Source organism: Oncorhynchus keta, chromosome 13 (assembly GCF_023373465.1).
Source record: "Oncorhynchus keta strain PuntledgeMale-10-30-2019 chromosome 13, Oket_V2, whole genome shotgun sequence".
Lineage (NCBI taxonomy): Eukaryota > Metazoa > Chordata > Actinopteri > Salmoniformes > Salmonidae > Oncorhynchus > Oncorhynchus keta.
Window position 1 is genome coordinate 8,403,068 of NC_068433.1, and position 15,196 is coordinate 8,418,263.

General features: G+C 42.9%; 1 protein-coding gene and 1 long non-coding RNA gene across 10 annotated transcripts in view; both read left to right on the forward strand.

Moving 5' to 3' along the window:
- The window catches only part of arap2 (ArfGAP with RhoGAP domain, ankyrin repeat and PH domain 2), a 272,636-nt gene that overhangs the window by 166,387 nt on the left and 91,053 nt on the right, over positions 1 to 15,196 (forward strand). The window lies entirely within an intron of this gene.
- On the forward strand, positions 4,508 to 6,821 carry LOC127906693 (uncharacterized). Of its 2 annotated transcripts, none has more exons than XR_008062437.1 (3): positions 4,508 to 5,243; positions 6,053 to 6,155; positions 6,602 to 6,821. It is a non-coding gene; the product is annotated as an uncharacterized LOC127906693 (long non-coding RNA). The 2 variants fall into 2 exon arrangements; XR_008062439.1 differs by having other exon boundaries at positions 5,108 to 5,145.

The following is a 15,196-nucleotide window of genomic DNA, read 5'->3' on the forward strand; positions in this document are numbered from 1 at the left end:
AAAACAAAACATATAGACCTATGGGCTAGGCTACATGAGGTGTGATACAAAACAAAACATATAGACCTAAGGCTACATGAGGTGTGATACAAAAACAAAACATATAGACCTATGGGCTAGGCTACATGAGGTGTGATACAAAACAAAACATATAGACCTATGGGCTAGGCTACATGAGGTGTGATACAAAACAAAACATATAGACCTATGGGCTAGGCTACATGAGGTGTGATACAAAACAAAACATATAGACCTATGGGCTAGGCTACATGAGGTGTGATACAAAACAAAACATATAGACCTATGGGCTAGGCTACATGAGGTGTGGTACAAAACCAAACATATAGACCTATGGGCTAGGCTACATGAGGTGTGGTACAAAACAAAACATATAGACCTATGGGCTAGGCTACATGAGGTGTGGTACAAAACAAAACATATAGACCTATGGGCTAGGCTACATGAGGTGTGATACAAAACAAAACATATAGACCTATGGGCTAGGCTACATGAGGTGTGATACAAAACAAAACATATAGACCTATGGGCTAGGCTACATGAGGTGTGATACAAAACAAAACATATAGACCTATGGGCTAGGCTACATGAGGTGTGATACAAAACAAAACATATAGACCTATGGGCTAGGCTACATGAGGTGTGATACAAAACAAAACATATAGACCTATGGGCTAGGCTACATGAGGTGTGATACAAAACAAAACATATAGACCTATGGGCTAGGCTACATGAGGTGTGATACAAAACAAAACATATAGACCTATGGGCTAGGCTACATGAGGTGTGATACAAAACAAAACATATAGACCTATGGGCTAGGCTACATGAGGTGTGATACAAAACAAAACATATAGACCTATGGGCTAGGCTACATGAGGTGTGATACAAAACAAAACATATAGACCTATGGGCTAGGCTACATGAGGTGTGGTACAAAACCAAACATATAGACCTATGGGCTAGGCTACATGAGGTGTGGTACAAAACAAAACATATAGACCTATGGGCTAGGCTACATGAGGTGTGGTACAAAACAAAACATATAGACCTATGGGCTAGGCTACATGAGGTGTGGTACAAAACAAAACATATAGACCTATGGGCTAGGCTACATGAGGTGTGATACAAAACAAAACATATAGACCTATGGGCTAGGCTACATGAGGTGTGATACAAAACAAAACATATAGACCTATGGGCTAGGCTACATGAGGTGTGATACAAAACAAAACATATAGACCTATGGGCTAGGCTACATGAGGTGTGATACAAAACAAAACATATAGACCTATGGGCTAGGCTACATGAGGTGTGATACAAAACAAAACATATAGACCTATGGGCTAGGCTACATGAGGTGTGGTACAAAACAAAACATATAGACCTATGGGCTAGGCTACATGAGGTGTGATACAAAACAAAACATATAGACCTATGGGCTAGGCTACATGAGGTGTGATACAAAACAAAACATATAGACCTATGGGCTAGGCTACATGAGGTGTGATACAAAACAAAACATATAGACCTATGGGCTAGGCTACATGAGGTGTGATACAAAACAAAACATATAGACCTATGGGCTAGGCTACATGAGGTGTGATACAAAACAAAACATATAGACCTATGGGCTAGGCTACATGAGGTGTGATACAAAACAAAACATATAGACCTATGGGCTAGGCTACATGAGGTGTGATACAAAACAAAACATATAGACCTATGGGCTAGGCTACATGAGGTGTGATACAAAACAAAACATATAGACCTATGGGCTAGGCTACATGAGGTGTGATACAAAACAAAACATATAGACCTATGGGCTAGGCTACATGAGGTGTGATACAAAACAAAACATATAGACCTATGGGCTAGGCTACATGAGGTGTGATACAAAACAAAACATATAGACCTATGGGCTAGGCTACATGAGGTGTGATACAAAACAAAACATATAGACCTATGGGCTAGGCTACATGAGGTGTGATACAAAACAAAACATATAGACCTATGGGCTAGGCTACATGAGGTGTGATACAAAACAAAACATATAGACCTATGGGCTAGGCTACATGAGGTGTGATACAAAACAAAACATATAGACCTATGGGCTAGGCTACATGAGGTGTGATACAAAACAAAACATATAGACCTATGGGCTAGGCTACATGAGGTGTGATACAAAACAAAACATATAGACCTATGGGCTAGGCTACATGAGGTGTGATACAAAACAAAACATATAGACCTATGGGCTAGGCTACATGAGGTGTGATACAAAACAAAACATATAGACCTATGGGCTAGGCTACATGAGGTGTGCTACAAAACAAAACATATAGACCTATGGGCTAGGCTACATGAGGTGTGATACAAAACAAAACATATAGACCTATGGGCTAGGCTACATGAGGTGTGGTACAAAACAAAACATATAGACCTATGGGCTAGGCTACATGAGGTGTGGTACAAAACAAAACATATAGACCTATGGGCTAGGCTACATGAGGTGTGATACAAAACAAAACATATAGACCTATGGGCTAGGCTACATGAGGTGTGGTACAAAACAAAACATATAGACCTATGGGCTAGGCTACATGAGGTGTGATACAAAACAAAACATATAGACCTATGGGCTAGGCTACATGAGGTGTGGTACAAAACAAAACATATAGACCTATGGGCTAGGCTACATGAGGTGTGCGACTATGATTTGAAAATGTCGCCAAAAAAAAAGGCATGCGCTTGTTCTTGTGATAGGCTAATATTGTCACCCATCAGACTATTCTTGAGTTAATCTTGTCTTTACATACACCAAATAATATATATGTGAAATTTGTTTTGATTTAGAAGGGTCCATTATCATGCACCTGTCTGGAAACAGGGACAGGGGGGAAAAGACATGTCTTCTATGCACTGAAATAGCTAATGGAGGACGCTTTTCCTGTGGTTCATTTTCATGCCAGCCAGGTAGGATATACTCCTGTTGTAAAGAGAAGCAATGTGCTTATATTAGGAAAGTTGAGAAATAAATATAGCAGGCCTAGCCAATAGAAAGCTGATGGGATCCTCCTCTTTTTATTAGCGACCATCATCACTCTGTTTTCTCCCGCAATTGCATAGCCTATAGAAATGTTGCGCAACATGAGCTCATGGACTCTCATTATGTGTTTGATTAGATTTCCGAACAAATTTGCATTGATGTCAGAGTGATTAGAGAGACAATAGAGTGCCGAGTACCAGGCAGTTAGCAAGTTTGATAGGCTACTACTAATGTAATTTGTGTAATTTGACTACTGTCATGGCTGGTGACCGCTGGTGAGGCGATAATAAGGTCACCGTAAAAGCCCTACCTGTGGATACCATTTTAATGTCTCGGTGTCCAGTCAGAAGTAAGTTAGAGGTCGTTTCACGAGCCAATGCTAGCGCTAGTTAGCAGCTTCCTTCAAACTGTGCGCAGAGACATCAAAATGGTACACAGAAGTTCATCTGACTCTGCGGAAGTAGATGAAGGGCTTCATTATCAAAATCCTGAACTATCCATTTTAACTATGCCTTTCATCTTCTGAAAACAGGAAGAGGAAGTGCTGCCTGAGTGAAAGGAGGGAGGGAGAGAATATATGTTTTAGTGTAGTGTACTCCTGGATGTCTAATAGATACTCACCCACTCACCCACTCACTCACTCATTCACTCACTCACTCACTCACTCACTCACTCACTCACTCACTCACTCACTCACTCACTCACTCACTCACCCACCCACTCACTCACTCACCCACTCATTCACCCACTCAACCACTCACTCCCCCACCACCCCACTTACTCACTCACCCACCCACCCACCCACCCACCCACTTACACACATACACACTCACCCACTCATTCATTCACTCACCCACTCACTCACCCACTCAACCACTCACACCCCCCCCACCACCCCACTCACTCACCCACTCACCCCCCCCTCACTCACTCACCCACTCACCCATGACTTGATGGTTTATAGATACACCACAGCTCTTAATAATGCGTAAGGCAGCGATGGTGTTTTAATAAATGCACAGTGAGTAGTGTCGGGAACGACATTAAGTAGAGAACCTTCAGGTTTCTTCTCCTCTCCCAGAGACATCAACTCCAATAGGCTGCCTCTTTACCTCCCTCTCGTTGATGTGAGCTATATTGAGCAGACGGGGGTCGGAAATACATTTGGGGGAAATGTGTTTGGGTTTTACCAGAGACATACTTGGAGCCGGTCTTTGTTGATGGAAATGCAATGTTTTATAGTCCAACGTTCCAGTGGCAGTAGAGTCACACTACAGAAAATAGAAGATGTTGAGACACAATATGCCATGAATCCCTTCTTCATTTGATGGTGAATGGTCGGTTGTTTGTGTTCCAGGCAAGGTGTTGACAGGTAACTACTGAGGTGAATGGTCGGTTGTTTGTGTTCAAGGTGTTGACAGGTAACTACTGAGGTGAATGGTCGGTTGTTTGTGTTCAAGGTGTTGACAGGTAACTACTGAGGTGAATGGTCGGTTGTTTGTGTTCCAGGCAAGGTGTTGACAGGTAACTACTGAGGTGAATGGTTGGTTGTTTGTGTTCAAGGTGTTGACAGGTAACTACTGAGGTGAATGGTCGGTTGTTTGTGTTCCAGGCAAGGTGTTGACAGGTAACTACTGAGGTGAATGGTCGGTTGTTTGTGTTCAAGGTGTTGACAGGTAACTACTGAGGTGAATGGTCGGTTGTTTGTGTTCCAGGCAAGGTGTTGACAGGTAACTACTGAGGTGAATGGTCGGTTGTTTGTGTTCAAGGTGTTGACAGGTAACTACTGAGGTGAATGGTTGGTTGTTTGTGTTCAAGGTGTTGACAGGTAACTACTGAGGTAAATGGTCGGTTGTTTGTGTTCCAGGCAAGGTGTTGACAGGTAACTACTGAGGTGAATGGTCGGTTGTTTGTGTTCCAGGCAAGGTGTTGACAGGTAACTACTGAGGTGAATGGTCGGTTGTTTGTGTTCCAGGCAAGGTGTTGACAGGTAACTACTGAGGTGAATGGTCGGTTGTTTGTGTTCAAGGTGTTGACAGGTAACTACTGAGGTGAATGGTCGGTTGTTTGTGTTCCAGGTGTTGACAGGTAACTACTGAGGTGAATGGTCGGTTGTTTGTGTTCAAGGTGTTGACAGGTAACTACTGAGGTGAATGGTCGGTTGTTTGTGTTCCAGGTGTTGACAGGTAACTACTGAGGTGAATGGTCGGTTGTTTGTGTTCAAGGTGTTGACAGGTAACTACTGAGGTGAATGGTCGGTTGTTTGTGTTCACGGTGTTGACAGGTAACTACTGAGGTGAATGGTCGGTTGTTTGTGTTCAAGGTGTTGACAGGTAACTACTGAGGTGAATGGTCGGTTGTTTGTGTTCCAGGCAAGGTGTTGACAGGTAACTACTGAGGTGAATGGTCGGTTGTTTGTGTTCAAGGTGTTGACAGGTAACTACTGAGGTGAATGGTCGGTTGTTTGTGTTCCAGGCAAGGTGTTGACAGGTAACTACTGAGGTGAATGGTCGGTTGTTTGTGTTCAAGGTGTTGACAGGTAACTACTGAGGTGAATGGTTGGTTGTTTGTGTTCAAGGTGTTGACAGGTAACTACTGAGGTGAATGGTCGGTTGTTTGTGTTCAAGGTGTTGACAGGTAACTACTGAGGTGAATGGTCGGTTGTTTGTGTTCAAGGTGTTGACAGATAACTACTGAGGTGAATGGTCGGTTGTTTGTGTTCCAGGTGTTGACAGGTAACTACTGAGGTGAATGGTCGGTTGTTTGTGTTCCAGGCAAGGTGTTGACAGGTAACTACTGAGGTGAATGGTCGGTTGTTTGTGTTCAAGGTGTTGACAGGTAACTACTGAGGTGAATGGTTGGTTGTTTGTGTTCAAGGTGTTGACAGGTAACTACTGAGGTAAATGGTCGGTTGTTTGTGTTCCAGGCAAGGTGTTGACAGGTAACTACTGAGGTGAATGGTTGGTTGTTTGTGTTCCAGGCAAGGTGTTGACAGGTAACTACTGAGGTGAATGGTCGGTTGTTTGTGTTCCAGGCAAGGTGTTGACAGGTAACTACTGAGGTGAATGGTCGGTTGTTTGTGTTCCAGGTGTTGACAGGTAACTACTGATGTGAATGGTCGGTTGTTTGTGTTCAAGGTGTTGACAGGTAACTACTGAGGTGAATGGTCGGTTGTTTGTGTTCCAGGTGGTGACAGGTAACTACTGAGGTGAATGGTCGGTTGTTTGTGTTCCAGGTGTTGACAGGTAACTACTGAGGTGAATGGTCGGTTGTTTGTGTTCAAGGTGTTGACAGGTAACTACTGAGGTGAATGGTCGGTTGTTTTTGTTCCAGGCAAGGTGTTGACAGGTAACTACTGAGGTGAATGGTCGGTTGTTTGTGTTCCAGGTGTTGACAGGTAACTACTGAGGTGAATGGTCGGTTGTTTGTGTTCAAGGTGTTGACAGGTAACTACTGAGGTGAATGGTCAGTTGTTTGTGTTCAAGGTGTTGACAGGTAACTACTGAGGTGAATGGTCGGTTGTTTGTGTTCAAGGTGTTGACAGGTAACTACTGAGGTGAATGGTCGGTTGTTTGTGTTCCAGGCAAGGTGTTGACAGGTAACTACTGAGGTGAATGGTCGGTTGTTTGTGTTCAAGGTAATGACAGTGTTAAATGTTGACTTAGTGTTAAATGTAATTGTTAACACAACACATAACAACCTTCATCGTTGTTGTGATTGGTTCAGTGTAGGGGTAAACAGGAAACCCAGTCCCCTGGAGCGTTACAGTATTACTGTGAGTAGCTGTGTGAATGAGTACGCCTCCTCTACTCCCAGTCAGGTAGTCAAGGTGGGAGGAGGGAGGGAGGCTGGGAAGGAAGGAAGGAAGGAGGGAGGGAGGACGAAGGGAGGGAAGAAGAGAGGAAGTAACTGACTGAAACCGTGAGTGGCAGAATGTAAATGACACCTCTCATTTCTGATTAGTTTGTCTTTTCCTCTTGAGTGCTTCTTTCTACTCTGCTGTCTGCCACAGTGTATCAGAGAGCTCTTCTCTCTACTGTCTGCCACAATGTATCAGAGAGCTCTTCTCTCTACTGTCTGCCACAATGTATCAGAGAGCTCTTCTCTCTACTGTCCGCCACAATGTATCAGAGAGCTCTTCTCTCTGCTGTCTGCCACAGTGTATCAGAGAGCTCTTCTCTCTACTGTCTGCCACAGTGTATCAGAGAGCTCTTCTCTCTACTGTCTGCCACAGTGTATCAGAGAGCTCTTCTCTCTACTGTCTGACGTCTCAGAGAGCTCTGCTTGGCATCCGACCGCAAGGCGCTATAGAGGGTGGTGCGTACCACCCAGTACGTCGCTGGTGCTGAGCTCTCTGCCTTCCAGGACCTTTATACTAGGCAGTGTCAAGGAAGGCCAAAATATTTGTCAAAGAGTCCAGCTACCCAAGCCACAGACTGTTCTCTCTGCTATGGCATGGCAAGCAATACCAACGTACCAAGTCTGGAACCAACAGGACCCTGAACAGCTTCTACCCCCACACCATGAGACTTTTAAACAAGACTGCTAAACAGCTAATCAAATGGCTACCGGGAATACATGCATTGACCCTGTTTTTCACTGACTCTATGCACGTACACACTGGACCCTACCCACAGACTCACACATACTAACACTGACATCCAACACTGACATACACACACACATGCATTCTGATGCCACACACACACACTTTTACACTCACCACATATGCTGCTGCTACTGTCTACTATCTATCTTGTTGCCTAGTTACTTTACCCATACATACCTCAATTACCTTGTACCCCTTCACATCGACTCGGTACTGGTACTCCCTCTACATAGCCATGTTATTTTCTACTCCCTGTATTTAGCCATGTTATTTTCTACTTCCTGTAAATAGCCATGTTATTTTCTACTTCCTGTGTATAGCCATGTTATTTTCTACTACATGTATATAGCCATGTAATGTTCTACTTCCTGTGTATAGCCATGTTATTTTCTACTACATGTATATAGCCATGTAATGTTCTACTTCCTGTATTTAGCCATGTTATTTTCTACTTCCTGTAAATAGCCATGTTATTTTCTACTTCCTGTGTATAGCCATGTTATTTTCTACTACCTGTGTATAGCCATGTTATGTTCTACTTCCTGTGTATAGCCATGTTATTTTCTACTTCCTGTAAATAGCCATGTTATTTTCTACTTCCTGTGTATAGCCATGTTATTTTCTACTACCTGTATATAGCCATGTAATGTTCTACTTCCTGTGTATAGCCATGTTATTTTCTACTACCTGTATATAGCCATGTTAGTTGTATTTGTTATTCAATATTTATTCCTTGTGTCACTATGTCAATTTTTTGTATCTTAAATATATATATATATGTATATATACAGTACCAGTCAAAAGTTTGGACAAATAGTTATTCAAGCGGTTTTCTTTATTTGTACTATTTTCTACATTGTAGAATAATGGTGAAGACATCAACACTATGAAATAACACTATGAAGTAACCAAACAGTGTTAAAAAAAATATATAGATTTTAGATTTTAGTTTCTTCAAATTAGCCACCCTTTGCCTTGATGACAGCTTTGAACACTCTTGGCATTCTCTCAACCAGCTTCATGAGGTAGTCACCTGGAATGTATTTCAATTAACAGGTGTGCCTTTAAAAAAAAAGTTAATTAGTGGAATTTCTTTCCTCCTTAATACATTTGAGCCAATCAGTTGTGTTGGGGTGGTATACAGAAGATTGCCGTGTTTGGTAAAATACCAAGTCCGTATTATGGCAAGAACAGCTCAAATAAGCAAAGAGAAACAACAGTCCATCATTGCTTTAGGACCTAAAGGTCAGTCAATCTGGAACATTTCAAGAACTTTTAAAGTTTCTTCAAGTGCAGTCGCAAAAAACATCAAGCGCTATGATGAAACTGGCTCTCACGAGGACCGCCACAGGAAAGGAAGACCCAGAGGCCCAGAGGCCTTCATGGTTGAATTGCTGCAAAGAAACCACTACTAAAAAACACAAATAAGAAGAAGAGACTTGCTTGAGCGAAGAAACATGAGCAATGGACATTAGACCGGTGAAAATCTGTCCTTTCGTCTGAGGAGTCCAAATTTGTGATTTTTGGTTCTAACCGCCATGTCATTGTGAAACACAAAGTAGGTGAACGGATGATCTCCGCATGGTTCCCACCATGAAGTGTGGAGGTGTAATGGTGTGGGGGTGCTTTGCTGGTGCCACTGTCTGTCATTTATTTAGAATTCAATGCACACTTAACCAGAATGGCTACCACTGCATTCTGCAGCGATACTCCATCCCATCTGGTTTGGGCTTAGTGGGACTATCATTTGTTTTTCAACAGGACAATGACCCAAAACACACATCCAGGCTGTGTAAGGGCTAATTGACCAAGAAGGAGAGTGATGGAGTGCTGCATCAGATGACATGGCCTCCACAATCACCCGAGCTCAACCCAATTGAGACTGTTTTCGATGAGCACAGGGAAGGAAAAGCAGCAGTGTTTAGTATATGTGGGAACTTATTCAAGACGGTTGGAAAAGCATTCTGTTGTGTATTGATATTCTAGTTTTGTCCCTGTAGAGCACCTGTAACCCCCCCCTTGCTTACCTACGTTGAAATGCTTGGAATGTTCTTCCTGTGAAACGCATTAAACAATGACCACGTACATTTCTATTCCCGTCTCATGTCCTGTCCTTATATTAGTTTTATAAGTATTACAGTGTGCTATTCAACACATTCCAGGTGAAGCTGGTTGAGAGAATGCCAAGAGTGTGCAAAGCTGTCATCAAGGAAAAGGGTGGCCTCTTTGAAGAATCTCAAATATACTTTGATTTGTTTAACACTTATTTAGTTACTACATGATTCCATATGTGTTATTTCATAGTTTTGATGTCTTCACTATTATTCTACAATGTAGAAAATAGTACAAAAAAAAGAAAGAAAGAGAAACCTTTGAATGAGTAGTTGTGTCCAAACTTTTGACTGGTACTGTATATATTTTTAAATGTCTCTGTGAAATAGAAATGTCTATTTTATACCTTGAGAGATCCAGACATTTTATCTTTTTGCCTCCAATTTAAATGTATTTTCCATTCAAAGGGACTTCCAAAACATTCTGGGCTCAGATTTCCATAGAGAAACCATGTCTTTGTTCTTAGATATTATGAAGGTTGAAGCCATTGTTCAGTTTAGACTATTGAAGTTTAGGCTATTTTAAAACAAAAAAAATCTAATTTTCTTTTTAATTAGTAATTTCATTACTTACATTTATTTCTTACATTTATTTCTATCCCAAATAATATTTTAAAATCAGCTTACCTACTCAAAAATCTGTGAGGGTCATAGTCCATTTCCCTAATCCCTTCATTATATTGTTCCATGGCTAAAATCATCTAGGTTTGCATCCAAAATGGTTCCCTAGTCCCTATGTAGTGGTATGGGCCCTGGTCAAATGTAGTGCACTATATAGTGTTTAGGGTGCCATTCCGGATGTATCCTAGGCCTGTTGATCTGACCTTAACTGTGGGTGGATAATGTCATCTTCTCTGTCTTCTCTCCTCTGGTAATGCAATGAAGAGTGATCCCAGCACGTTCTCTACCAACACAGACAGATCGTTCAGACCCTTACGATTTAGCTATTTCCATTTTCAGCCCAACTGACATGCTGTCTAGCAGATGTCTTCATCGCAAGATATTTTAGTTTGATGGTGGAAAGAGAGTGGGATAGAGAGACGGGATAGAGGGAGGATACAGAGAGAGGGAGGATGGGAGGAGAGGAGGAAAGATGATGACTCATTGGAGGAGTGTGAAGTATGCTGTTTGAGTGCGGATGAACGGTGGGCTTGTTTTGTAACGTTGATTATACGTTGGTTGTGCATCTTGTGGTAGACTAAATGTTGTGTTTTAACATGACGAAATGCACACATTTTCAAACCTACATACAGATGTAGGGTCTTAATTTGAGCCAGTGTGCTACAGTAGGAAAATAATCCTGCAGCAAGAGGATGTGAATTATTATGTGGGTTATATTTAATGGACATTTTTAAAAAGGGAAATGAGGAACTTTAGAAACCTTTTTAAACCTCATGCCGTGCAGCAAATGAGTGATCAAATTGACCTCCTTTTTCTGTTCTTCTTTTTCTTTAAATGTTTTTTTTACCAAGGTGCTAATTAATAGGAGTTTATGAATTTATGTAGGTTGTTTTCCTTTCTTCAAAAATCTTCCTAGTCCCTCTGTTCAGGTTTTGTCTAATTGATTACTTAATTGGTCCTCTGATGACTTGATTCGCACAATCAATATCCCAATGGTGAACACTTTCAGAACATTTGAGAAAAGAAGAAACCAGAGACTCTAAATTGCGGATATGAGGTCCCTTCCCATCCTCATTTGTCTGGAAACCGGTAATGTGGCGAGCAAAAGAACTTGTTTGGAACGTTAGCTTATTTGTAGACGTTGGTTTTCTTTTGGTCGCCGCCCTAGTTTTCCCTAGCTACACTCTCTCTGGAGGTTGGTAGTGACCCCCCATGGCGCTCGACAATGCTGCGGGGCTCATCGTTGGTGTGTGTGTGTGTGTGCATGGGGAGGAGAACAGCTGGAGACGGGACGCAGCTGCCTGATTGTAAATCAGCTTGGTACTGTTCCCTCTTCCATGCTAGCACTGTGCAGAGGCTAGAGTAGTGCCGCACCACCCGCTAACTGTCAATGTGGAGCCTGCTGGTGGAAACAGAAAGAGAGACAAGCACACAGATATTCACTTTGGTGAATGTCGACGGTGGTGAGGGTGGCAGTGGGTTTGGGTGATGTCAGTTCCTGTCAGAAAGCCCTATACGAAAAGGGCAAATTCTGCCTATTTTTCCCCTCTCTCTGTTTCTTTCCGTCCCTCAGCTGCAGTTCAGCCCCCGGTAGATTTCCCCCTGCGTGCGTCAAAGCAAAGCCTCGTCCCCCTTTTCCTCTCTCTCTTCCCTTCTCCCTCTCTCTGTCTCTCTCTGTCCCTCTCTTTCTCCCATTCAGTCTCTCTATTCCACCCTCCTCTCTCTTCTCTTCTTCCTCTCTCCCCCTCTCTCTCTGTTCCTCTCTTTCTCCCATTCGGTCTCTCTTTTCCACCCTCCTCTCTCTTTCCTTCTCCCTCTCTATGTCTGTCTCTCTCTCTCTGTCCCTCTCTTTCTCCCATTCAGTCTCTCTTTTCCATCCCCCTCTCTCTTCTCTTCTTCCTCTCTCTGTCTGTCTCTCTCTGTCCCTCTCTTTCTCCCATTCAGTCTCTCTTTTCCATCCCCCTCTCTCTTCCCTTCTCCCCCTCTCCCTGTCTGTCTCTCTCTGTCCCTCTCTTTCTCCCATTCAGTCTCTCTTTTCCATCCCCCTCTCTCTTCTCTTCTCTTCTTCCTCTCTCTGTCTGTCTCTCTGTCCCTCTCTTTCTAGCATTCGTTCTCTCTTTTCCACCCTCCTCTCTCTTCCCTTCTCCCTCTCTCTGCCTGTCTCTCTCTGTCCCTCTCTTTCTCCCATTCAGTCTCTCTTTTCCACCCTCCTCTGTCTTCCCTTCTCCCTCTCTCTGCCTGTCTCTCTCTGTCCCTCTCTTTCTAGCATTCGGTCTCTCTTTCCCACCCTCCTCTCTCTTCCCTTCTTCCTCTGTCTGTCTCTCTCTGTCCCTCTCTTTCTCCCATTCAGTCTCTCTTTTCCATCCCCCTCTCTCTTCTCTTCTCTTCTTCCTCTCTCTGTCTGTCTCTCTGTCCCTCTCTTTCTAGCATTCGTTCTCTCTTTTCCACCCTCCTCTCTCTTCCCTTCTCCCTCTCTCTGCCTGTCTCTCTCTGTCCCTCTCTTTCTAGCATTCGGTCTCTCTTTCCCACCCTCCTCTCTCTTCCCTTCTTCCTCTGTCTGTCTCTCTCCGTCCCTCTCTTTCTAGCATTCGGTCTCTCTTTCCCACCCTCCTCTCTCTTCCCTTCTTCCTCTGTCTGTCTCTCTCTGTCCCTCTCTTTCTAGCATTCGGTCTCTCTTTCCCACCCTCCTCTCTCTTCCCTTCTTCCTCTGTCTGTCTCTCTCCGTCCCTCTCTTTCTATCATTCGGTCTCTCTTTCCCATGCCCCTCTTTCTTCTATTCTCCCTCTCTCTGTCTTATCCCATACTCTCCTCTCCCCCTCTTAACCTCTCTCTCTCTCGCTCTTTCTATTATCCTTCTCTCCTACCCATTCTCAACTTCTCCTCATCTCTCCTCCTCTCCTCTATTTGACGGCCATAAACTAGTAATTTTCCCTGTAGGCCAGTAATGGGATGAATCCCTGGAAAAACCTTCCCTCCCTGATGTCTTCTCATTCATTTGTCAGGTCTGCCCGGAGCGTTCCTCATTACAGTCCTAGATTCCCGCTAGGTTTTTCCCAATGCACCTTTCCATGGGATGGAGACTGGATGGGTTTTACTTCCTCATTGAGGAGAATGGAATTCTGTTGACTGTCAGCGGTAGAGGTCACACGGGTTCGTGATACAGGAGAATTAAACTCTTTAAAAAGTCCCAATACGCTTTGAATTTCACTAATTTAAAGTAATAATAAATGTTTCACAACCTACATGCACCCGGGAGTGTCATAAGTAATCTAACCGATATTATCATACAATGTCATGTCATATGACTGTTCACATGCCCAGTCTAATACCTAATGATTAAAGGCCTTATGACCACGAATTCATTCATCTCTGTATCCATGTTTCCAGGTTCAGAAACAGCATCCGTCTTACAAAACTGCCTGGATTCAGGCAGAACAACACAATGTTTACTGTTTGTGACCAAAAAGCAACTAGACTGCATTTTCATTCAACTATGCTTTCTCTCTTTGTGTAAACCCTCCTATAAAGCAGTTTACACGGCAGAGGTTTAGATGAGCTACCATCCCCAGGTCCAGAAGGAGACTGTTGTAGCCAGGGAAGGATACACCAAACAACAAGAAAAACATCTGGTGAAGTGATAGACATGGCATTTTGGTGTGTCTGATAATATCGTCAAGACAACGCAAGCAGTTGTCGCAGGTAGATAGAATTGGTAATGACTTTAAATACCAGCTGTCACCACGGCAACTACGTGCATGGGAGAAGGGGGGTGACTATAAGTGAGATTTCACTTCAGAGTGTTATGGTAGTGGTGAGAAACTAGAATGGAGAATGGGGTCACATACCTAGAATTTTCTGAAATGTCATCTCTGGAAACATGACAACACTTTGGTAAGTTATTAGTGGAACGTTGTCCACAATGTCTCTCACTCAGACAATAATTTACTATTGGAATGAACATTTGTAGTGTAAAAGTCGAGCAGGAAAGTGTTTCGTATCAAATCAAAGTGTATTTGTCACGTGTGCCGAATACAACAGGTGTAGTAGACCTCACAGTGAAATGCTGAATACAACAGGTGTAGTAGACCTCACAGTGAAATGCTGAATACAACAGGTGTAGTAGACCTCACAGTGAAATGCTGAATATAACAGATGCAGTAGACCTCACAGTGAAATGCTGAATACAACAGGTGTAGTAGACCTTACAGTGAAATGCTGAATATAACAGATGCAGTAGACCTCACAGTGAAATGCTGAATACAACAGGTGTAGTAGACCTCACAGTGAAATGCTGAATACAACAGGTGTAGTAGACCTTACAGTTAAATGCTGAATACAACAGGTGTAGTAGACCTCACAGTGAAATGCTGAATACAACAGGTGTAGTAGACCTCACAGTGAAATGCTGAATACACCAGGTGTAGTAGACCTTACAGTGAAATGCTGAATATAACAGATGCAGTAGACCTCACAGTGAAATGCTGAATACAACAGGTGTAGTAGACCTCACAGTGAAATGTCGAATACAACAGGTGTAGTAGACCTTACAGTTAAATGCTGAATACAACAGGTGTAGTAGACCTCACAGTGAAATGCTGAATACAACAGGTGTAGTAGACCTCACAGTGAAATGTCGAATACAACAGGTGTAGTAGACCTTACAGTTAAATGCTGAATACAACAGGTGTAGTAGACCTCACAGTGAAATGCTGAATACAACAGGTGTAGTAGACCTTACAGTGAAATGCTGAATACAACAGGTGTAGTAGACCTCACAGTGAAATGCTG